Source organism: Trachymyrmex cornetzi, unplaced genomic scaffold (genome assembly GCF_001594075.2).
Source record: "Trachymyrmex cornetzi isolate Tcor2-1 unplaced genomic scaffold, Tcor1.1 scaffold198, whole genome shotgun sequence".
NCBI lineage: Eukaryota > Metazoa > Arthropoda > Insecta > Hymenoptera > Formicidae > Trachymyrmex > Trachymyrmex cornetzi.
Window position 1 is genome coordinate 68,166 of NW_017296613.1, and position 27,143 is coordinate 95,308.

Below are 27,143 nucleotides of genomic sequence, written 5' to 3' on the forward strand. Positions count from 1 at the left end.
TATTGTACAATAAAAATTGAAAAGTTTTCTATTTTTCTTCATCAGTTTATATAAATAAACAAATTTGGACTTTATTTATTGTGTTATTTATTACTATGGTCAAAATTTCATCGGTATTCCATATTACATCCCATTTTTTAGACCCCCCATTTTCTCACTTTTGACTTTTTTTGTTAATATTGACGTTGGACTTAAATTTTGCGACTTTCATTTATTTGATGTTGTAGCTAACATATTCCTCAAGAGTTCTGTGTAAATTTAAAGTCTTCATATGCATTTATATCGGAGCAATGTTAATTTAAAAAAAGCTATTCCATAATCCCTGCTTTTACTCGTATTAGTAATTCAAGATTGAATTATTTTAAGCAACGAAGATCCAGCTTCGACCGTAATAGGCGTTTAAATTTCTAGTATTGATAAATATATGTGTTTTTGGACAAATGCACAATCACATAAATCCAAAAATATCTTTGACATCAGAAACGACGTCGTGGTAGTTCTAACCGGGACAAACGATATTACTTAACACCTTAATGCGCGAGTGATTTCTTCGATCGATAAACGACACGTCGAACGTGGACTCTCTGAGGAAATTCCAGCGGCGACACACGTTGAAGCAGACGCCACATTGAGGTGACCCAGCCGCGCGCGTCCACTTTTCTTCTGCATTTTCGCCAGCTGACGGCCGTTTCTCGGCTGTCCCCCGAGAGACACACACGACGGCTTCGGTTCCTGTTAAGCGTGTAACCTGCATTTCAAGGAGATATCCTTGTAGGACAGAGCGAAATGATAGATGGTCCGCGAAAAGCGGAAGAGAGGATATTTGAAGTACACAGGAAAGAGAGAAAGAAGAAGAACAAAAAAAGGGGGAAGTCGGTCGCGAAGCGGAAGAGGTGGCAGGTAGATGGGAGGACGATATAAACAGCGACGACAGCACATTCGCATCTCATGTACATCTCCGGAGGCCTATCGTCCATTATTTACGGCGCCATGTCACGCGAATGTTCGCCGAGTTAAACTCCGTTGTCTACGGCGGCGGCCTCTGAGATACGGCTGAGATTCGGAAAAGCGGCAGGCGGCTTCATTTTTCTGCCGTTTGTTCTCACCTTGTATAGATATGTGTGAGTGTATGTGTGCTTTGCTTCTCCACTTTCCCGAATAAAAGAGAAAAGAGGAGGTAGCGGTGCGCTCCTCTCCGCCTTTTGTTCGACTGGATTTTTACTGGAAAGAGGGAAAGATATTTTCAAGCCTCGTGCTTGAAGCCCGGTATTCTGTTCGAACATGTACTATCATTCTCGAGTATCTTCCTGTTGCGACGAGGAATCAGCAACGACACACTCAAATAACGATTTCCGAAGAGGATGTATTTCCACCTGAAGTGCTCGCCGACGATTATTCGACTATTTGATATCGACAGCAAAGATTTATGTAACTCTTTCTTTACATGCCCGTGGCTTAACGCATTTCCTATTTCCCATTTGAATCATCGTGTTGGTTGACTAATATAATCCGACTGATTTTGATTCATTTTACGTCTGTCAAAATGAATAATAGATACATAATTGGACAGAAAATAATATTTAATAGAAATATGAAAAGCATTGATTAAATCTTTGTGTTATTAATTATAACTATTGTCAGACTTTAGACTATCTTTGACATAAGATAAAATCACAATTATTTTGTTCCGTACTACATGGGTTTCGTACCGGCTACTTTTTGTACTTTTGGTTCAAACTAATTGAAATGATTTTGGCTGTAAAAAGAAATACAATTATGTAATATTTTCTGATATCATGCGTGAATATATAATTATGATGGTGCAATATTTGTACCTTCAATCGTTTTTTTTATTTCAGATATTGATTGCTACAATCTTCAGTTTCTTGCTTTACACATATAAAAATTATCGATTAATATTAAGAATATTAATAAACTATATAGGCACAATAGTTGCGAAAAATTTGACCGTAAAAGTAGCAACGTTTTGTAAAGATTGTTTTAAAAAATCTTATCTGTAACGTCAGCATTCTAATCATGGATCTGGAAACAGAGATAAGCCGCGAAATGCATAGCTTCTGTGTATAGAAAATATCGGTGGAAGCCTCAAAAGCAGTATCAGATTTTATTTGATCGTCCCCTCTCGGAAGGTAATGGCAAACCACCGAGAGTATTCTTGCCATAAGGACTTCTAATAGGCAGTTTGGAATCGACGTTACCTTCTAGGTCATACACAATATATGTATGCTGATACTATATATCTAGATACATACTATCTAGATACGTATCTTCTAGAGCAACATGTGTCTAAGAATAACAAAGAAACTTCAAAAAACAGGGCGAATGAGAGTCAGCGTGGTAATTAATACGCAATCTTAATTCTTCAATCCAAAAATAGATGCCTCTTACGTCGGACAGACGAAAAGAAAACTAAAACCTAAATTGGCTGAGCACCGCAATCATATTAACCGGAATAGTAACAACCAATCAGTGATCACAGAACATCGTATTGAATTTGATCATGACTTCGATCGGGAGAATGTCGCGATTCTAGATGAAGAGCGTTTTCTTAATAAACGTTTAATATCTGAATGCCTTCATATAATGCAACAAAATAGTCTAAATTTTTACGCTCAGATACAGAAGGTGTACATCATACTTATATACAATTATTAAAAGACATCAAATAGTTATATATTTTCGGTTATACAAAAATTTTGTTTATATATCGACATTATCTTTTTCTTTTTATTTTCATGATTCTTTTTATTTTCGTGATTTGACCTGACATGTCTTTCTTATTATATTAAGTGTATTAGTCATGTTTCGTTCGAGCTGCGATCAACATGCGTTTTTAATTTGATACTTTTTAGTGAATATTAATTGTAATTAGTTGATCCAATGTTGAGACGAATTCCTTCTATGTCTTGGGGTGGATCACCAGTTTTATTGTTAATTTGAAACTTGTTCAATAGAAATATTTTTGAGATAATTTTAATGTTTCGAATAGATTATAACATCAAATCTGCTAATCTAATTTTTTCTTTGACGTGAAGGGATTGATATTTTAAATTTGTTTTGCTGAAGATAGTTCCAAAGTGAACTGAAACGTACTATTTTTGAAATAAAAATTCTACTTTTGGATTGAAGAATTAAGATTGCGTGTTAATTACCACGCTGACTCTCATTCGCCCTGTTTTTTGGAGTTTTTTGTTGTTGAATTTGGGAGAGTTCGTAAGAAGACTACATTATTATATGTCTAAGAATATCATGCAGTATATTTTGATTATTACGTATTTATAAAATTATCAAATATTAAAGGTTCTAGTAACTAATTTTATTACCAAGTATGTTCTCTATACGTAAATTGTATTTTCTAACAGTAAAAAATAAAAAATATTTTATAGAATTAATATCAAGAAATAGATCATAAAATATGCGATATAAATAATTAATTTATTCTAATAGACATATATATTAATATATATATCTTTTTAATTCAAAATTTAATTATCTGCTAAATATCGGTAAGAATAGTTAAGAATGTCTATTAAAAATTATAAATTGTGACATAAAGAATTTAATTATACATTAATCGCATAAATTATGTATGATTATTCTGAAAACACTAAATTGAAAATTATTTCAATTTAGAGATTTAATATTTTTCACTTGTTTTTAAGTGTAGTTTAGTTTTAGTATTACATATTATGTTGCCACACACACATCAGGTATTTCGTTGCACTGTTAAATCATACAATCTGTAAATCCGAGTATTAATAAATCTAGAACCACACATAACAAACTATCAACTAAATCGAAAAATCACAATTTCTCAAGTAAGCTTTGGTTATCTCATTAAACGCATCAATAAAACTAGACACCGGAAAACATAAAAACATGTTTGATAAATTACGTAAAACTAATCCAATATGGATCCGATATCATGTTGATAAAAAATTATGCTATTTACTCCTCTAAACGATTATTGGCAATCTACTTTACGCGTGTCAAAATTATCAAGATCTTTCAAGAAACATTCAAAGCATCCAATTATATTCCACCGAGAGTTGTATCGTTTTTTTCGACAAAGATTCGTAACGATCCGCAATCTCTCGCTTACTAAAGTTCTATCTCCTGTTGTTCATCTATCAAATAGTCGACGGTATTTTCTTCCTGTCAACACAATTTCATCATGACGATTGTCGTGGGCTGAGATATCCAGCAATTCCCTAAGACCGGTGAGTAGGTATAACAATTCCATAGTTGTCAGTCCAATCTCATTCCGCTGGAAAGACTCGTTCTCATGTCTGTCCTTAAGTCTGCACCCTACATAACACATGACGAGACAGTTCTGCAATTAATCCACCGTTGTCCAAATCTCGTTGTTGGCGGTCTCTCAAATACACAACAGCTTTGCGCCCACGCAGCGGCTCTTCGTCTCCTCAGGAATATCTTTCGCATTGAGTGGCAAAAGAGTCCCAGGGTAATCCCAGTTAAGAGTGTTAGCACCGAGGACTTCGTCTCATCGCCGCGCCGGCATGGGCTGCAGAGAGAAACGCTGGTGAACTAACGTTGGGGAAAAGTGGCATGGATGGAATGTTGTCGGGCGAGAGAGGTATTCTCACGTGGCTTGTAGGTCGCGACGCCGCGCCGCGCCGGCTCCTTACGGGGCCATAAGGTGCGCCGTGTACGCGCCACGGTCTCTCCTTAGAGATTTTTATACGCTCTTCGAGACAATCCGCACGCGGACAGACGCGCGCACAAGCCATTTATATTCGCCCTCTTCGTTGCCGCTTTCAGGAACCTGAGAGAAATCCGTTAGATTGTCTCGTTTCCTCCGGGCGTTTAAAACCAGAGATACATATGAGCGCTGTAAAAATTAGCAACATTAAATCGAAATTTTATTAGAAAGTTATACGTTTTAAAATTCTATGAAGCTACATATATAGTTCAGAGAATAGAATTATGACATTAATCAATAATAATGATCAATTACAAGTTTTCCATTATTCAATTTCAGATTTCTTTTTATAATTTATAACAAATGTAGGAAACTTAATACATTGTATTTAATATTAATTACACTAACACTCGATAATATGAAAATGGCATGTGCTTAAAGAAATTTTTTACATAAAATCCTTCAACTTTCAATATGCCAACACTTAGCCGTATCAATTTTAATCTTTTTAACTGAGAGTTTTCGAGCGAGAACGTCTCGTACCTATCTAGCACAAAGGCAACCAATTATGTTCAGAACATCTTCTCGAAAGAGATTCGCCAGGCGCGCGCAGGCAATTATTGGTGTGTCTACCGAAAGAACAGCTCTTCTTCTCTCCTGCCAAGTACTTTCGTGCACTTCATTGGCCAATGCTCGCCTCGATTCGCAAGACAATAAGTCTTTCAATAAAATACATGCAGATAAAAATATCCACTGTGAGTGATAAACGAATTGTAATCAATTCCGTAATAGGAGATAATGTCTTTCGAAATTACTTTTTCCACGGAATGTACCTATTTACACGCAAAGAAGTATTAAACAATATTCGTGGATTAAGTTTTTAAGTAAAAGAAGAAAGTAATAATTAGACACTGTAGTAAAGAGATGTAATATTTTAATACTATAAATATACGTGTTCAATGTCATAAATGCCGTAATAATTTGTAAATAATACTTATTAGTACATAATAGATAAAACAATTTTTGAATAATTGAAGAGAATTAAAAGCATATGTGATGACCAGCGTCATCGAGCCACTATTCGAACTCTGTCACGCTAATCCGTACGATCTGTGGGTTAATCTCGTTTAGAAACTCACCTCGACATTTTATACGATCCTTCCAGCTAGCGAAGTATAACGAGATTACGATATCCAATTACTTCAGCAGCAGCGGCAGCAGGAGCTACAAAATTTCACGTCGTTCATCGCGGGTGTAAAAGGGGTGGACGGTATTCGTGAAATTGAAAAATTGCAAAGGCAACAATACGCTTCGCGCGAACAATGCAGAGCAAAAAAGTTATTCGACAGAGCATGACATGATATCGAGCGTGTTAAAATTATTTAAATATAACTTCGTATTACATTGAAAGAAAAAAAAGTTATGGTTTACATCAGTGCCGCGAGTGTACAATGAGAATTTGATGGTTATGAAAATGTTATAATAAAAATACAATGCTATGTGATATTTTTATTTTAATTCCTTCAAATAAATGAAATCTCTGTTTAGAAATCCTCAGCTCTTATCACGTACAATGAAATTTTCGCATGATTAATATATCAAAAGTGTTGTTTATTAGAGGAAAATGTATTTATTAAATGTTGTTATTAAATTTTATTTGTTAATATTTATTATAGAAAGGAAACATAAATCTGCAATATAATTTTTTCGAAAGTTACCAAGTTATCAGGAATATTCATCGATTAGGCATTTAAATATCAATTATCTCTGCACACTACGCATAATGTCTAGTAATATTTGCCATACTTTAATAAATTAATATTTATGGTATTGTTAAAAATCAAATAATTTTCTGGAATTTTCAATATTTGCTTTATTATTTTAAATCTTATCTTCTTGAAAGTAATAACGTTTTTTTATTTTCTTTTATTATTTGACATTTTTTATGCAACATAAATAAAGTGTATACTTTAATACTTATAGGTAGGTGTGTTGTGAAATCTTGCCTTTTTTATTTCTATTATAACTGCATTATTTTAAACCAGCTATTAATCGGTTGGTGACACCATAATAAACGGTAACATGTCGAGCGTGTTGGCTTCGCCCATTATGGAAACCTGCATTTATGTCAGCGAGTTATCTGAAGCAAGAAGCGCATTTATATCGCGTCTTTTCGTGGATACTAGGCAAGCGAGATTTTCCCTAGAAGGAGGTAATGGACGTTAGAAAGAGGCTGACATGTTATCAAGCGTTATTTGTGCCAACAGCATTTTCTAGATACAGCCAATACACGTGATGCTGTCGCGAACGATAAAATGTAGATAAAATGAGAACGGGAGGAGAATGCGCGTGAAGCTGGACTAAAATGGGAGCTTGATGAGAGAACTTCGCTTAGGAGTCGCGAGGGTCAACGAGTCGTACGGGTCACCCCGAAGTAAATTTAAGTTTAAAGCTGCGGAAGTTACGGCACTTGATGAGGACATAAAGGTAAGGTGAGAGATCGAAGGAGAAAGCGACGGCAGAGGGGAGGCGGAAGAAAGGTAAGGGTCAAGTTAGACAGAAGTTAGGGGTGGATTTCATGCGAGTTCGACGATGGCAAACCACATTTTTCTAAGTTAATTATCGGAACGAGGGCGACGGGAAGGGTCGAGGAAGTTTGCCCCATCAACCGGCGCGCTCTCGAAACTTTCGAATCAGTCCTCCGATTTGTACGAAGTCTCATCTTTGCGGAACCATCTCGAGTATTTCCCATCGCTTCTCCTCTCCATTAGATGCTCTGCTTTGAAACGGAGAAACGAGGTAAGTTTTCCCTTTGTCGAATTATACGAGAACATCTCTAGCCTCAACACGATTAGGGACTTCAGTCTCTCTCCCTCTCTTTCTCTCCCCCCTCTCTCCCCCCTCCCCCCTCTCTCTCGCTCTCGCTCTCTTTTAGCGCCGTACAGAAACTTCCTCCGAATGCAATATATGTATAATAACAAGAAAGAGTTTCATCTATTGTGTTAATCGTATAATATTTATTGCATCAATTTTAACGGAAAACTTGATTACAAAAGTTTAGGACAAATCGCACGGGGCGCAAACTAGATGTACATGTATCACCTTCCATAAATGGATATTAATCTTTAGTATTAGTATACATTATGATTTTTCAGTCTTTGCTACATATAAAAGTCGGTCATATCTAAATTAATTTCCATTACTTTTACAAGTATTAAAAAATTAAGTGATTCTTACAAATACTTTAACATTTTTATAGCAATGTTAAACTATTTGTATTATATTTAAAAAAAGAGATTATTATTTAGCATAGTTACATCTAGTATTTCAAAGAAAATTAATGTGCAGGTTATTGTGAAATATGTGTATACATATATTAAGCGTTGCCATCCTTTCAAAAGTAATACAACTCAAAAAATAAAATTTCCATTTTATTACCATGAGTAAATTAGATAACAATTAATCTACCAATTGTCAAAAATATAGTCCATCTGCCAAATACTTGTGTGCTCAAGATTTTCAAAGAGGTCATCAATCATCATACCTTGTACAAAAATGATACATTTTAAGTTGTTTTATTTTTGTAAATAAAAAAATCTCTCTTCTATAGAGAACATTTAGAGAGTCAAGACAATTTTATGATTTTACGCGAACCGTTGAAATAAATGATATTCACATTTTTATACCTCAGTAACAGTAAACCGATTAAATTCTAATTTACATCTGAATCAATAGCGTGGATTCAAATGATATAAAAAAAGTATTTTTAATCATTATTAAGATCGTTTAGAAGATGCGAATAAGCATCAAAAAATAGTTAAAAATTGCTAGTCAATTTTAACTCGTGATATTACTGCGGTAGTTTAGTAGAGTTAGCGTTTCAAGACCGGAAATTTTTCGGCGCGCGTTTCTGTGGGACTACATACGTAGTATATAAATTCACATAAGAATCATACAAGCATTAAGATCCAGCTAGACCGTGTAAAGGCTTTGATTTCTATAGTTTGTGTTATCACATGTACGGTCCTATAATATATTATATTATTTATTTACGTCGCCTAAAGAGACGTTGTTCCTTCATATGCCAATTATTGCGAAGAATATTACTAAGGCCTCGGTAGTCTAAAGGCTCAGGACGCTCGCACGGATTGCAAGAGATCCGGGTTCGACTCCCGGCCGAGGTAATATTTTTCGCAATAAGAATTAATTATTTACAGTTTTTAATATGTTATTCATCATTATTAAGATCGTTTAGAAGATGCGAATAAGCATCAAAAAATAGTTAAAAATTGCTAGTCAATTTTAACTCGTGATATTACTGCGGTAGTTTAGTAGAGTTAGCGTTTCAAGACCGGAAATTTTTCGGCGCGCGTTTCTGTGGGACTACATACGTAGTATATAAATTCACATAAGAATCATACAAGCATTAAGATCCAGCTAGACCGTGTAAAGGCTTTGATTTCTATAGTTTGTGTTATCACATGTACGGTCCTATAATATATTATATAAAGTATTTTTAGTTTCCCTTTCCGTGATTTTTGAACTAAGATATCACAATACTAGATTCAAACTATAAATTTTAACAAGCATTTACATCATCAAGAACATTTGATAACATGGAAAAGCGTTAATCGATAACAATATTCGCAGTGCTTGTTTTGTGATAGGATTCTTTCATTCTGATTTGTTTTTTAACAAGTATTAAAAATTAATATATTATATAATGTTGTATAACGTTGTTGTATAATGTTGTATGAAAATGTTTTTTTAAAAAAGAATTTATTTTCTAAGTGAATTTTATACATAGTCCTTGTTATTTTAGAATAATAATTTATTCGTAATGCATCATGAGTTCTGCATACTTTACCAGTGAATAGAATAGATTCACAATGCATGCAGTCAATCTTATACACTATGTAATACAATATCAATCGCTTATATGCTCTTTTCTATATTTTCAAAATAAATAAAAAAATTTACATGTTACTTTTTATTACAATAATTTTTATAATTTTTGTTGCAATAATTATACACACAAAAAGTCAAAACTCATAAGCTTATATCAATCTTTATTACTAATAATAAGCTTTATTTTTTTAATTGTCGATTTGAATAAAACATGTATTTTAATCTAAATACTATACATTACGGGAATTGAGTAATTAGAAACAAAATTAACTGTTAACAAGATTTAAACAATGTGTATTAATATTTACATTTTAATACAAAATCACATGTCTCTCTGTTCGATCTTTCCCTCTCTGAATATTTTTTTTAGAGTATCGATGTGTTGTATTTAGTACATACGCTTTGTGATATACTGTACGGCCATAATGGCAATACAGAGAGATAATAAAGGTTATTGAATATGGGAGTATTTTACTAAGTTCGACCAGCATTACGCAAAATACAATTATTGTAATAAAATTTGTACATTTATTAACGAAACATTGACAATATCTGCGAAAGGACATTTTGCTATACTTTGTATTGAAATTTGGATCGTATAGTATTATACGTATAATTCTCTAATCTATGTAATGTTTTGGAATAAGTTATTATAGACAATAAAAAAGGTTGAGCATAAGCTACATACTAGATCTTGTTAGTGAATAATATCATAAATATATTCGCATATGGAAATACAAAAATTAACAATAATTATGCTAGTTACAATTGATCAAAATATATAAACGTTTCGGCCCTGAATGTGGCCATCTTCAGTATACAATAAACACAAGATATAAAATTGTAAAACTATTTGCGCATACAAAATAACAGTTAACATTAGTTAAAATGATAAAATTTCTTTTTGTCAATATATAAAATAACCCAATCGAATATGAAGTATTTAGTCATGTAATGAAGTTGTCGATTAAATGAGAAAACTCCTCCAATATACAATCTTATTTGTTAGAATAGTTTAACATCAAGTTATAATTTCCAAACTAAAATATATATGCATAATTAGATTTTATCCTAATTTTTAAAAACATAATATTAAAAAGTGTAAAAATTATAAAATTATCTATACCTTGAAATCTCGTATCCTGATTAGTTCATGGAAGAATTGTAATAGTAATTCTAGTTATTCTTGTCAATAATAATCTTAAAGTGTTTCCTCTCTCTCTCTCTCTCTCTCTCTCTCTCTCTCTCTCTCTCTCTCTCTCTCTCACGTTGAAACCTGAGATATATATATCCCAACAAGAAGACCTCTAACATTAAGGAGAAGGGGAAATGTGTAATGTAAGAAGGTAAAACATTCTGGTGGGGCAAAATTAAGAAAAGAATCTAGAGAAATGAACTGATTAAATGCCAACTAATTATTATTATGAACAATTGAAATTATACAAAAAAAAGAAAGAAAAAAACAAAATTATGAAAGAGATTGAATAAACGGTAAAAAGATGTCTGGTAATTTTTCTGTATCACTCTGATTGTTCATACCATTTACTTGCCTTTTGATATGGATCATTTCCGAGATTATAAAAGGTCTATGTCGTTTTAGTTAAAACATAAAAAAAGAGAAACTATCCGCTTTGCCAGATCCCCCTGGGCAAAGCGAATGAATCAGTCGAGCAATGCAAATGAAATTTAAAAAGTTAGAATCAGTCTTGGCAATTGTCACAAAAGTAGCTACCAAATCCTCTATATGTAGTGCAGCTCATTTGGTGCAATGACTGCACTGGATCAGTCATAAACAAATCATCATACTGCATCGTGGCAAAAAATAAACAAAAATGAGATGTAAACGAACACGTGCCTTGCGTACACTCGAAAGGTCGTCTGTTCCTCCGTATTCCCGATATTTTCATTGTATCATATACCGAGTAAAGAGGATGCAAGATCATCCGCTTTGTCCCCATCCGCTTTGCCCAAAGGACCTACCTGGCGCGAATTTGGAAAAGTTAGAATAAGTTGAAGCATCAAGTGAAAAATTTTAACCTCGAATGCACGTTTAAAGACACAGAATTCTTATAAAAAATCATTCATACTGGTTAAGGAACAATTACAGATAATAATTAAAGGGTATGGCCACCCTAGAATTTTCAAAAAATCGAAATTTTTTTTTGCTTTTATCATCACAAAAATAAGTAGCAATGGAATTTATAACGAAAAAAATGAGTGCAAGTTGAACGCTTGCTGAGCGCTATAAGCGCTTGCATATAACGCAAGTTGAGCGCTTGAACTTTAAACGCGTTTTTCTCAAAACAACATTTTTCAAATCGGTATGACAAATAACTTCAATAATTTCTGTCCGAATGGGTTCAAATTTTAACTGCAACTTCTTAGACGCATTAGAGAAGTAGATAGGGGTTTTTCGATATACAAAAAATTTTTTATTTTATAAACAGTTTTTTAAACAATATTTTTAGCGAAAAATGCAAGTGTAACTTTAAATGCCCGTCATTCTTGAAAATATTAATATTTTTACAAACCAGTACGTACTTCTTTAGGTATTTTAATGTACATTAAAAAAACTTTTTTTTTGCTTTAGGTCAAAATTTATGAATGCTAGATGTTATGCCCCGGAACACCTCCATAAAAAACGTACTAGATTCTGTCATTGGTAGCGCCGCCATTTTGAATGCAAAAAATAAAAAAAAATTTTTTAGTGGACTTTAATTTATGCACTAACCAGTGCTTTAATTTGATTTTATATTAAATTATTTTTTGAACTAAAAAATTTTTGAACTTATTACTGTTTTTATGCTCGCTAAGGTGGCCATACCCCTTAAGCTACGTACCTAAGGAAAAATCGTAAGAAAACACTCAATTTTCTATATGTCTCTATTAAACGCAAACGAACGCAAACATATGTCGTTTCGTACTTCCATAGCGTCGCTGGTTGATCATTCCTTCAACTGCTAGAGACTCATAGCACAATCTCTAGATAGATAAACAAAAATAAAAGGTATTCGCTTTACCCAAGGCGTCCATTTTGCCTGGGCTTCCCTTATGTATTAAATAATCTAAATAAACGGAAAATAAATATATATTTTAATGAATAGGATTTTTAAAAAAACATTTGGTTTATTTGTGTAATGCTTAATCAATTAATAATGTTTTAGCATTTGTTATAACTCAGGTAGCAAAGTTCGTCGTTTTGACGTCAAATTCAAGGCATGTTGATACAAATGACGTCAAGTGACCAAAAAGTGACCATAGGTTTTATTCGACGGCATTTCGTGACGTCATATTGACGTCATAAGTCGCCTGTTGGGTAGCACAATGGTCAATAAAGGGCCAAGGTATAACGTCAAAATGACGGCTAACCGATGACGTCAATCGTTTGTGACATTCAAACGTCAATTTGACTTCATTAAGACGTCAGTAATGGTCAGTAAAGGTCAGTAAAGACCCAAAATATGACGTTAAAATGACAAACTTTACTATCTGGGAATATATATAGTATTTACTTATTACACACACACACATATATGAGCCGTTTATTTTGAAAGTGACCTAAGTCCATTTAAAAAAAAAAAAAATGTTGTTTATGACAGCTAACTTCAAGTTGTATACGCTACTACAAAGGTCAACAACAAAACATTGAAAAATAGACTTAGGCCACTTTCAAAATAAACGGCTCATATATATAAGTACAAATAATGGACCCTTTTAATCTTTTCGCTATTTGATAGTGAATTCTAATGATTACTTATAGAATCTTTTATTTGTTAATAACTCGTCATTACCTAATGAACTATCGTTCCCTTTAAAAGTCTCAAACTAAATTATATAAATTGATTATATATATTTTTTATATAGAGGAGACCGGGTCTCGTTAGCACAAGAGGTAAGTTGGCATTGCGTTCCGTTTATGTATTTGTGACAAAAGAAACAATGGAAGAGTTACTGCAAAATATCTCTTTTATAACATAAATACTTTTCCTTAAGTTTCATTTAAATCAAATAAGTATTATAATAAAAAAAGAGAAAAATCTAATTTACGGGAAATCAAGTAGATTTTCGAGCTTTTCAATATTTCGTATTAATGTTTCTCAGCTTGAGAAAATAAATCTAAATAATGTATTATCAGTTAAAAGAAAAGTTTTCGTTACTATGTGACATGTTATTTTGAGTAATAATAATAATTTGTTATAATAAAATCATTAAAATCAAATGTACGTAGAGATGGGATACGTTGACCTATATTTAACGCATTTGACGCAAGGTCAGCATAGGTTAGCATGCTGTGCTGTTACCGTTCGCGCGTGAGACATGTCGTGACATGTACTACCGTGTATAAATATGCATGTGATAAAAGCAGAAAATGATAAGTACTTTGTATATATTTCTTATGAGAAAACGAATATATAATAACGTAGTTGTTGTTGCGATGATAACAATGAATATAACCCACTTATATTCAAGGTTAGATTTGTGGTTGATTTTTTCTATACATTGAATTGTCTTAATATCTGAGCATGTTTTATATTTTTGAGCTTTCTATTTAGCAACACAAATCAACATAAATATTATACTGTCTTCTTTGGCAGTTAACTTCAATGAGTAACAAAAACATTTAGTGTTGACTGTTTGTATATATGAGCAACTTAACCCGTGACATGTACCAATTTATCCCATTATCGGGACAAGCTGGCTGCAATGCAGTGTGTTCGTATTTCACTTACTACAAAAAAACTATATACTATACAGGATCGTTCCTAGCATGAAAATATAGAAAAAGGTTCTTTCTATCATATTAGCATAATTTAACCCTTACCGTACTAATATGGGTAACTAGTTACCGAGCGATTCCTGTTCGTACAAGTTTCTCGCAAGCTCGGTTAACCCGGCGTTTGTTATTGCCGCGTGAAAAAAGTTTGTGATGGAGGGGATCTGTGCGCGGTGGTGCGACCCCGGTCGTCAATCTGCCTATGACTGACGTGCAGTTTAAGGCAACGTGAGACACTAGTAACCCTATTGTGAGTATACGATGTTAGCTTTTTTATGAAAATAAAAATTGTGTCAAAATCATTATAAGTATTCTATTTTCACTCTAAATTAATGTCTGAATGTTTGTTTTCATCAAAAATTTTTTTTTCTAAAAGAATTATTTATTTTTTAGACAAAATAGATAAAACTGAAGAGGCGAGTCACGCTTTTCTTTACATATTTATCTAAATGTGTATTAAAATTTACATTTTTTAATGAAAAAATACATTATTTTACAACGAAATAAAAAAATGCGTATTTTAACTCGATTTTTTCTATATGTCCCTTACTGAAAATTACTCATGTTCATGTGTTCATGTAACTTTTCGTAGAATTCGAAGTTCTAGTATTTTTTTTTCATAACTTCATATCTAAACTACAAAACCCTGGAGTGATTTTTTTATATTCATTTATTATGAATGAAAAGTTATAATTTTTTAAATCAAATGCCATTTTTTCCCAACTTACGAATCTTTCGGTAATTATAAATTATACTACATTTTATTTATTTTCCAAAATGAAAAGTCAATATTTATTCTAAAAAGTTGGAAGTATGTTGGTGAATTTTTAGAGATTTTTTGAATTATTTTGAAGAGGTGAAAAAACGAAGAGATTCTAGTGACCCTGGTTGGTATGGATAAGGCACCAAATTGTAGATGTACGGTAAGGGTTAATCGTAACAATCAGTCATTTAAAGGACTTAGGTCCGTTTCCACCAACGCAGATCAACTTTAATCTCGGTTCAACTTACTCTTTGTCTTTTTCTAGTTCTAAAGATTAGAAAAAGACGAAGAGTAAGTTGAACCGAGATTAAAGTTAATCTATATTGGTGGAAATGGGCATCTAACCCAAAACTGAAAGCTGTGCCAGCGAGACCCGGTCTCCCCTACCTTATAAATTGTTACATATCTTTTATTAATTATTGATGGAATAAACAAATATGAAACATGTTTATCTTTATTACTCAAAAAAGTACAATTTTCAAGTTGTTAGTATAAATGAATTAGATAAATATTACTCTATCAGTTATCAAAGGTAAATAAACTTGACTCATAATCCGTTCACTGAATAGCATTTGTGTCGTTTTTAAAGTTTTCAAAAAGATTATAATACCTTCTACAATAGTGACACATTTTAGTGTTGTTTTTGTGAATAGAAAAGCGAGCCTTTTACAGAGAACCAGTTAAGTTTTGGTGATCGAAGTACGAAATTATTTTATTTTCAATTTAGTCATTTTAGCCGATCAAGATGCAATGGTGGTATTTCATGTTATGTTACTTTTGATGAATTCAAACAATATTCTTTGTCTGAAAGGCATATACCACGAACACCAGATAACAGTGGCGATTATTTTAAATCCTTTATCAAATACATAGAATTGAAAATAAACGTTTCGGTCCCAATCGGACCATCTTCAGTATTAACAGTTCTATTATAAATTAATTATCATGTTCCTATCCTACGCAACATAATTTTATAATGTGGTTAAGCCGTCGATCTTACTTATAAATAACTTTTAGTCATATCATTTTTAACGTCTATCATTACATAAAATTTTTTTTTCCTTTTCTCCTAAAAACGGAAGTCATAAATTCTTTTCGTCCCTTACGCTTCATACTTTGCTAGTCTCATTTGTCACATCAAAAAATCTTTGTTGCATCACACAGAGTTACCAGATTCTATCAAACTATTAATCTTTAATAGTCAAAAACTTACAATTCAATTATTTCCTTATCACATACTTGTGCGATTATGTTAATTTAACATTATCAGTCATTTTTTTCACAATACATCACGGCTCTCCATAAAATCGATAATAGAACGCAAACTTCCTGGTTCTAATAACAACACCATTATTAATACACATGAAACAATTAAGGCTGTTATAATCTTAAACGCACCTGTGTTACACTATCTCATAATCCAGTTCGTAACGTCAACGCGGATAACTTTCCGTATCATCCAAATTGTGGCGACACACTGACATCTCAACGTATATTTCCAACTTATATAAATCATAAACGAGTGGAGAGAGAAGCCGTTATATTTTTAATTGTTTTGATGAATTATTCCGAACTTATTATGATTTTGTAAGAAATCAAGACGATCATGACTTAAACAAAAATGTTCTTTAAAGATTAAAATGACAAAAATGACATGATTTGATCATGTTTCTAAGAATGTATTCTTTTTGCTGATATTTTTAGTAGTCAAAATCAATACTTTTCTGAAAAATACCTTTTCCTTTTTTATAAAAAACTAAATTTTTTTAGGTTGTGTCATTTTTTAAGTAAGGGAATGATGTTTTTTATACGTGTGACGAAGTCTCTATTTTTTTGTTTAACTTATTTTAATAAATAAAACTTTATATTTTTTTCCAAAAGTATTGAATATCTTGACCGAGTCATCCATACAAGCGATATTTGAAGCTTGCGATCTGACTCGTCCAGATCTAAATCAACGCAGTGTTATCTCGTCTGCGATTCGTAACTCTATACAATTTTTTATGTAGCGGCTCTCCTCGTCAGTTTTTATACAGGCCTGTTTATTCATTATAACCATCCCCAGCATACTTTACTTTGTCATAAAGTATCGATTGCTATTATACAATGCGTATATACTTTAGTACAATATGATCGTCTCGTGGATTTATATTTTTGCTGTACTGCTTTTCGCCGTAGTCCGTTAGCATCTCTCTTTCTTTCACTGTCTCTTATGTACACTCCTTCTCTTCTTCACTAGAATATATAACCGACGTACGTTTTATCATCGAAACGTAGTTCAATATACATAGAAGTTCGAATCTCCCGGCAGAAAACATATCCGATAGACGTGACATTCTACAGGTAAACTCGACGAGTGGGATTTTCACGAAGCGGATTTCGAGATTGCTTTGTATATCCGATAGCATGCGTCGTCTTGATAGTTTTGCGTCTCCAGTGCAAGCTCGACGCTCCTCTAGAGAGAAAGAAAAACGCAGTACAGATACTCGGAGAGACGGATTCGTTCTCTCTGCTTGAAATTTTAGTAAACATACCTGGTATCGGGACCGAATCCCCCTTCGATCTTGTCGTTACGACTATTTCTGTTCTCTGTGTTTATTTCTCTTAAACGCTCACAATATTGCGCACCAAATTTCATCGATGATTGAATGGTGCTTCGGCAGGTGCAATTATCTCGAAATTATTCACATAATTTAAGCAGGTCTCGAGCTGTAATTTTCATTAACCCGGCTATTGTCTACCTCGCCGCCTGTAATCGTAGGGCATTGTTGCGATCGACCGACGCGACGCGCAGATGACAGTACATCGGCGCAGCCTTTTCTTCTTTAGTGCAGATTTATTCTAGACGAATTTCAACATCGTAAAACCGATACGTCGGAAACGCCAGCAAGTTCTCTTTCGGTTGCCGTTACCGTGGCGGACCATAAATACAAACATGAATAAATGCAGTGCGTTCGCTCTGCGATCGTTCGCGCATTGCTCTCTCCGACGTCTCCGACGTTTCCTCATTCTATGCTCGCGCTTTCTGGATTTCCTTTCACGAAGACGAAAATGCGGAGACGAGAGCAGATTTGCAAAGCTAAGAAGACAGTAGTCTGTGCGCGCGCGCTTAGTGCATGTCATTAAAATTTAGATATAATCTCAGTTAAGATAACGAATCAACCGTACCTGATAATATCCTAACACAAGATCGCGCAAAAAAATAAATCAGTGATCTTCACCGAACGTAGAATTGCTCAGAAAATTCATCACATCAAGAATCAACAGGATTACCGCAGTTTTTCTTAATTTCTATGGACTCTAAGAACATATATATGCCACTTAGGATGTTGACATAATGGAATCATCATGCATTCAAAATATGGCCCTTTATTAATCTTTCAGAATTGAAGGATTAAATTTAATAGACTCTGTGTCCGTGAGATTCATTTAATTTATGTCGCAGTGTAGTACAATTTATGTTGAAAAAGCACTAATTAATTTCTAGGAACCAAAATGACAAAACTCGTATAAAGAAAAATGTGTATAAGTGATATTTAAATTTATTTTAATAATAATAATAATTCAAAAGATCCCGCACTAATTGTATGGAAAATTCGGTCCCAGTAAACTAAGTTAGTTTTCATATGTGGGGTAACTCCGGTATATACGCCGCGCTGGGATTTACGCTGCAGAAGTCAGAAAAATAGAAGGAGTGGGGATAATTTTCTCGCAACTACTCTGTTACATGCCTTTATGTTATATTAGTATTGAGTTATAATTTCAGCTTCTTACTGTTAATATTAATGAAATTATTGTGAGTTGAATCGATTTGTCACTGTGTAACAAGTAGCATCATCATAAATTATAATCTATATAAAATGATTACTGTAAGGCGTGTAAAAGACCTAGTGGTTATTTTGTGATACATGCGTGTAGAGGAATAGTAAAGCATGTTGTATAGCAAAATGCAAGTGTTTTACTTTCGTATTCTTTGTTTAGTTTGTTAAACCTTGCATTTTTACCATATATCCCATCCATTATCTATATATAACAAAAATGCAAGATTTCAAAAAGTTTATTTTTTAATACGAAAACTAAATATTTCGGATTTCTAATATTTTTTTCATAGTAGTAGACAGTACAAAGTTTTTTTTACAAAGGAATTAATATAGTTCCTTTATTTTAAACACAGTAAATAATACTTAATAAATTAAGTTTTTGATAGGTGCGGCGTATATACCGGAGTTACCCTACATAGTAGAAAGTATTATGGCCAATATACTAGATATAATAACGGCCTTTTTTAATATGTCCGCTATTAGACAAATTTTTGTGATTATTTATGAAATTATTTAGTCAGTAGCTCGCCGTTACACCAGGATGCTAATATTCCAATACACAATAGTCAGCTTTTATTACAACACATTTTTACTTTTAAGCATTTTATAAACGTTTTTAAAGATACATTTTAGCATTTAATTACACATACTTTCTCATTTTTCATAACTTGAGCATAGTAATAATTTATTTTATATCAAATAGATATTGTATACAGATTAGAAAATAATAAATACATGTACTAGGTATGTAAATATGAAACCGGAATTTTTTAATATATAGAAAATACACGTTTATTGTATGAAAATGATAAAAAATATTTTATTCGAAGTATTGCCCATCGCTAGCTATACATTTTTCCCACCTGTCTGACAATTTGTGGATGCCATGCCAAAAAAATTGTTGCTCTTTTGAGCCAAACCAGTCATCTAGCCATTTTCGTACATCTTCGTAAGAAGTGAAGCGCTGCTGAGCAAGTGCGTGTCCCATCGATGCAAATAAGTAGTAATCGGACGGAGCCAAGTCTGGTGAGTAAGCCGCATGCGAAAGTATTTCCCAACCAAACGCCTCAATCGTTTCCTTGACCAGTTTTGCTGTATGTGATGGTGCATTATCAAGAAGCAAAATTACTTTGTGTTGTCTTTTTTGATATTCCGGTCATTTTTCACGCAAAGCTTGATTCAAATTGATCATTTGTTGTCGGTAGCGTTCAGTATTAACGATTTCGCCGGGTTTAAGCAGCTCATAATAGATCACACCTTTCTGATCCCATCAAACACAGAGCATTGTCTTCCGTCCACAGCGATTTGGCCTTGCAGTCGATTTCGATGGTTCGCCTGGAGTTAACCATGATCTTTTACGCTTAGGATTCTCAAAATATATCCACTTTTCATCGCCAGTCACAATTCGATGGAGAAATGACTTTCTTTTGTACCTGGCGTGCAGCATTTCGCAAGTGGTTTTTCGGTTTTCCTGCTGTCTTTCATTCAGTTCATGTGGAACCCATTTTCCCATCCTCTGGATCTTTCCTATGGATTTTAAACGTATGGAGACGGCTTCTCGTGTCACATTCAATCGATCCACGAGTTGTTGTTAAGTTTGAGCGTCATCCTCATCCAACAATGCTTGCAATTCGCTGCCTTCAAACTTTTTCGGTGGTTTTCCACGTTCTTCGTTTCTCACGTCAAAATCGCCACTTTTCAATTTTTTAAACCACTCAAAGCACTGTGATTTACCAAGAGCATGCTCACCGTAAGCTTCGACAAGCATTCGATGCGATTCTGCAGCAGTTTTCTTCAAATGGTAACAGAAAATCAATGCTGACTGTCCGCAAATCGTAGTTCCCAGGCACAAAATTCGACATGTTCAACGCTATTATAAACTATACTGTTGTATGAAACTTGTATTGTTGTGAGTTCAAAATCTTTGTCAGATGTCAGAACAAGGAAATGGCGTCAATGACGCGGTCTGACGGCAACTACATTGACAGCTATGGCCATCTATTGGTAAATTCCGATTCCATATTTACATACCTGTTAATCCAAATTTTGTATTATGTATATCATTAGAATAATAATATATAATTATTTAAATAATTTGAACGTTTGAATTAAACAATAATTATTTGGAATAATTTCAATATTATCCAGAAAAGAGAGAGAGTTTTACAATTCTGGTACGTATGTATGTATAAATTATGATTAGTGAGTATACTTATTACAATCTATTTACGTATATCAATTTTCTAACAAATACAGATATAATATTTATTTACTTCGTTATAATATTAACTTTGTTTTAATTAATTTTTGGTAATTAAAGTATAATTAATTGTAACATATTTGAAGGTTATTTTTAAAAAGTACGTAATACTCATTTTGCATAAAATGATTTATAATATATACAAAAGATATATTATACCCAGTTTGAATCTCGAGTGAATAGTCATGACTAATATATCAATAATAAGGTACTCACGAAGTATAAAATAAAAGATTTTATACGTTTAATTGAGGTCTAACGGACTTTATCCCTCTTTCTCATCGAAGCTGTCTATTAGGGCGAGTTTTTTAATTCATCGTTTAATCAATCGGATTGTGCGCAAACGTAATTTTGTTTCGTAAAAGCTGAATTTGTACATAATATGATTGATCAATCGATAAATTAAAAAACTCGCCCGTATCATAAACACGTCGTTTGCTGTTTTTGTTGGTACATGGATGCCCTCAGTCAAAAAATTAATTTTTGCAAGAGCAGTAGTATTTTGCAGTGGCTTAAACTCTTTCACCATCATAATCTGCCAAAACATATACATAGTACTTGGTACGATTCACGTGCCTGAATTTGACGAAAATCAAAAATTTTTCGTCATTTGACGAAAATCAGTCGGACTTTGACGAAAATCGCATTATATATAATATTACTATACCACAACGAGTAAGATTTGTTGCTTCAACATCACGATTTATTCGTAGTAGTAGCCACATGCTTTCTATAACACGATCTGGCCTGTTTAATCTGATATGATCTTAAATTAATCCTGTATAGATTATCCTGTGTCAGTACTGGGGATTTTTTTAACTCATGGGAATTTAACAAAACAAGTGCGACAGTTTTGCAATTTTGATGTTGCTCTTGAACTAACCGAAATAACAGATTTTATTTATGCAATCGATTTAACATAAGTTGTGCAATCTCCTCCGAATGCTCAGCGTCTGATGTGATGACGGAATTCCACACGGTCCCCAGCGGATCTTATTACGGTCAATATATAGCTGCTTTGGAGTGACCCCGTACCAGTGGCTAGTTCACCTCAACTGATACGTTCGCCGCTTGTTTATCTTCCCCTGCAGAGCACACTTCAGAGGCATCACCGTCATGACAACCAAATTCAAATTTCTCTAACCTGACAGCATAGATCGTGTTCAGACCTAGCCAGTTTAGTAAACTGTATCAAATACATTCCAGACATATTACATTTCAACGTCTTTGGTACAATCTGTTATGTTTTGGAAAGGTGAACATAGAGAAATTATAAAAAATTAGTGATACATGGTTATAATAGCGAACTTTTTGGATAATTTTAGCACTCAGAGAATTTCTCCTACAAGGTTGGGCTCATGGAATTTTTAATCTTTTTTTTGATGCTTAAAATTTTAGTCATGTCTCAATGCTGTTCATCCGGAGCCTTAATTCTTTTATAAAATAAAATTTTTTATAAAATAAAATGGGCATAATCCTTAGAAAAATATAAATCAGATTTATAAATACAATCTAAATTTTTTAAAATTACAATACTAATTATTTTAATCATATTAGGGGAGACCGGGGCCGATTATCACCGTTTTTGCTTATTAATTTTTAGAAAAAAGTGGATACCTGATTTTGAAATATTATATACGTTACAATATACCTACATCCTTTAGATATTAAAAAAAATATTACTTGTGAATTCATCATATCATAAAAATAAATTATTTAACCCTTCCATCCACTACGTTTTTTCGGCACCTTTCAGTCCACTACGGGGGGCGTTATCGTCTTGGCGTTTTTTGGACCAGTAAAAGTGCTTTAAAAAATCTGAAAAAATTCATGGAACTTCTTTCAACCTTCAACTTGAAGTCCCAATCATAATATTTCGATAAAAATTATTTTTTTAGGGAGAGGATACGGCGCCTTCAGTGCCCGTTTTCAAAAGTTACAGCACTTTGAAATTTCGCTTTGGTCGAAAAAGACCCCCGTAGTGGACGGAAGGGTTAATTTTAAATGAAGCTGCGAAAATATGACAATTAACCCCGTGTTCTGGGTTGATTGTCACACGTTCTAGGATTGGCAGTAGCATATTTGTTATAGACAACACATATAAAAAACACAATTTTTATTTTAATATCAATTCTATATTTTGAGAAATAATAGTAATTATAGTACTAATACAAATAAAATAGTTATTTTAATAAAATACGTAATTTGTTTTTGTACCATAGTTTCTATATGAAAAATGAAAAAACATATATCTATATGAAATATAATATATTTGTAAGTATATTCTCTCTGAAAATGTGTCCTCTAAAGATATTAAAATTAATTGTCACTTAACCTCGTCTCATTTTGGTCAATCTACCCCACATAGCCATTTTTAATAAAAGAGATTTTATTCACAAACTTAGTCAGAATAATGATTACTTAATTGTAGCAAAGATCTTCTAAGATATGTCATTTTCTACGAATACAGAGATATTACGATTAATAATGCCAAAGACTTGTTAGACAACAAAATAGGTGATTATAAAAATTAACTCACTAACTTCATTTTCTCAAAAATTGCTATAAATAATATATACAATGCTTGTGGTGCAAACCATTTTACACAACAAATTAATATTATATCAGTCTACTGTCAAAAAAAGAGATTTTTCTGCTGTGTCTTGTTTGAGTTATAAGCATTTTGACAATTAACCTCATACGACAATCAGCCCCGGTCTCCCCTAATTATTAATAATACAGTTATACAAAAATGGACCGTTTTTTGGATCTGAATAAACGAAATGTTTTCTAATGGATTTTTGTTCGCTGAAAACGAATCCGGTCGCAGAATTGGCCTAACACGTCAGGTTTCCAAGAAAATTAAGATCAAATGTATTAAAATTGGCATTTTTTATCATATTTACCGTTTTTTACGACCAAAGTAAAATTTGTTTTTTCAAATTAAAACAAAACAACAATAGAGTCAAGAACCACTCAGGATAACAATTGAGTAAACAGTATTATTTGTTTTTTCAATTTCGTTTACGCCACTTTAAAGTGCTATCTTTTAACTATAAAATAAATTTATTACGGTACAATTATTATGCGTACTGTTAGAGATTCCACGTAACTACATTTCCAAATATTTTTACTGAACAGGAACGTAGTTCAATACACACTTTGACACCTTAACTATCCCGTGAAATTGTGTATTTCTTACTATTATAATTCATGTATTTACATTTTATATATTTATAAATAATAATAATCATATTATCTATTCAACTTAATTTATAATTAATTTATAATATGCTAATTATGCACATCAAAAAATTATACTATATAAATATAAATTTTATATATAAAAGATAATATATAAAAAAAGAAAATAAATTTTATATATTAAAGATACTTTAAAGTGGCGTACTTAAACGAAATCGAAAAAAAAATTTATTCTGGCCACAAAAAAAGTGGTAAATATGGTTAAAAAAAACGCCAATTTATGCACATTTACCTTAATTTTCTCGAGTATATAATGTGTTAGACCAATTCCACGGTCGGAATTTTTTTTATTTACTTGTGTACACTTAAATATTTTTTATTTATTAGAAGTAAGACCTCTATTCTAAAGAATTACTCTAATGTGAAACACTTTGCGTATATGGATGCAGTGGATTTCGCTTCCTTTCCTATGAACAGAGGTTCACACTAAAAAACTAAAATATATTTGGAGGAACCTGTAAATCCATGTGAAACCTCGTTTCGTATGGGTTTACATTTTTTTATGTGAAGCGAGGTTCTGCATGGGTTTATGGTTGCCGCACACATTTTTCGTAATAATAAGACGTACCGTAAGAATCACAGTCTAGAATTGTCAAAAATTCTCTGCTTTAATTGGTTAATTCTTACGGTACGTCTTACAATTACTATCTAAAATTACTGTTGGAAAGTGTGGGATTCTCTTACAACTTTCCACGTAAAACGAGGTTTCATTCAAACACATTTGTCTAGTTTTTTGATAATAGAGCCTTCTGTAAAGGGGTAGCGAAGCTCACTGCATTCACGCATATATTTTATAACGCAAAGCAGGATTTCACATGGGTTTATAACTTTTTATGCAATGCGAAGTTTCATATGATTGTGCAATATCGGGAGCCGCTACCGCGTCAAGTATATCTTTGTAGTACATACATGATATAATAATACCATGTTATGAAAGAGACGCTACAGCGTATTCTTTACAGGAATAAACTTGCTTATATAATTAAAAATTATTGTTTTGTTTAAACAAATTGATGTTATTAAAAAATGCATATATTGGGAAAAAATATAGATTTTTACAATTAAAATGAGATAATAATCATGTCCATAAGTGTACTTAATGCTTAGATATGAATATGTGCACGTATTTTTCAGCCCAATTTATGTCATTTATTCATTCAGATACGTCGTCATCGTCGTCTTCGTAAAATTTTGTCCCCTTCTACTACACCTTTTTCAGCACTTTCTACACTTTTTCTGAATCTTTTCTACACCTCTTCTGCACTTTTTCCGCATCTCTCTCGCATCCTTCTGGCATCTCTTCCACATCTTTCATGCCTTTTCTGCACTTTTTCTACAACAGTACCACATCTCTCTCACACCTCTCCCGTATTAATTTCGCATTTCTTCTGCACCTCTTCGCATCTGAGTCTTACCGTTTCTGCAACTCCTTTGCACCTTTTCCGCATCTTTTCTGAACTTTTACTGCACCTCTTCTACACTTTTTCCGCATCTCTCTCGCATCCTTTTGGCATCTCTTTCACATCTTTCATGTACCTTTTCTGCACTTTTTCTACAACAGTACCATATCTCCCTCACACCTCTCCCGTATTAATTTCGTATTTCTTCTGTACCTCTCCACATCTGAATCTTACCGTTTCCGCAACTCTTTTGCACCTTTTTCGCATCTTTTCCGTACTCTTCTACATTTCTTTTACATCTCTTCCGCATTTGTTCTGCACTTCTTCGCATCGTTTCTGCATATCTTTCCCAATTCTTCTACATTTCATCTGTCTGTATACATTATTTTATTTATTTACATATTTACTTATATATCTATGTTATCTATCCATCTTCCAATATTTCACCTATTCACCTATTTACGTTTTTATCACCTATTTATGATATTTATGATATTTATCACCTGTCTATGTTCGAATGAGAGCATGCATGAGTAAATTGATAAAGACTGATTAATATGAAGAGATATCAGACAGAACGAAATTATAAGCTGATAGTTTTTAATTAAACCAGAAAATGATAATGAAATAACGATTTAGTTCAAGCAATATTCATTCATTTATAATTTAATGTTTAACAAAAGGGGATTGTACGATACCGAAATTATATATTGGTATTTGTTAACTAAGCTAGAAAATGATAATTAACAGGAAGACATAAAAAATGTAAAAAAAGGCATCAAGTATATTTTGCAATATCTTTACATAATCAAACAATTTTGTAAATATATGAAAATGATAATGAAAATAATACTTAGCAAAAATTCGTGAAACCTATCGGAAAAGACATTAAAAATGTAAAAAAAAGGCGTTAAGTATATTTTGCAGAAAAAAGTTATCAATAATAATGCCATAAAAAAAGAAGTGAAATCAAAATAATATTTCAAGTATCTCTATTTGAAAAGTCCCGTAGAACACAGTTCTCTGAACGACATCTTGAAGGCTTTTTTATGATGTAGACGTCTTTTCGATATCCTTTAAGACAGTGTTGTATGGAATAATTTCTCACAATTATAATATACATACTACACAAAGAACAGATGACATTTGAAGTGTATTTAGTATAACAACACATTAATGAGAGAACGAAATGCAATAGATAGCGTAATGAGAGGCGTGGAAACTGAAAAGGGATTTTTACATCGATAACAAGTAGAAAATTGTAGAAAT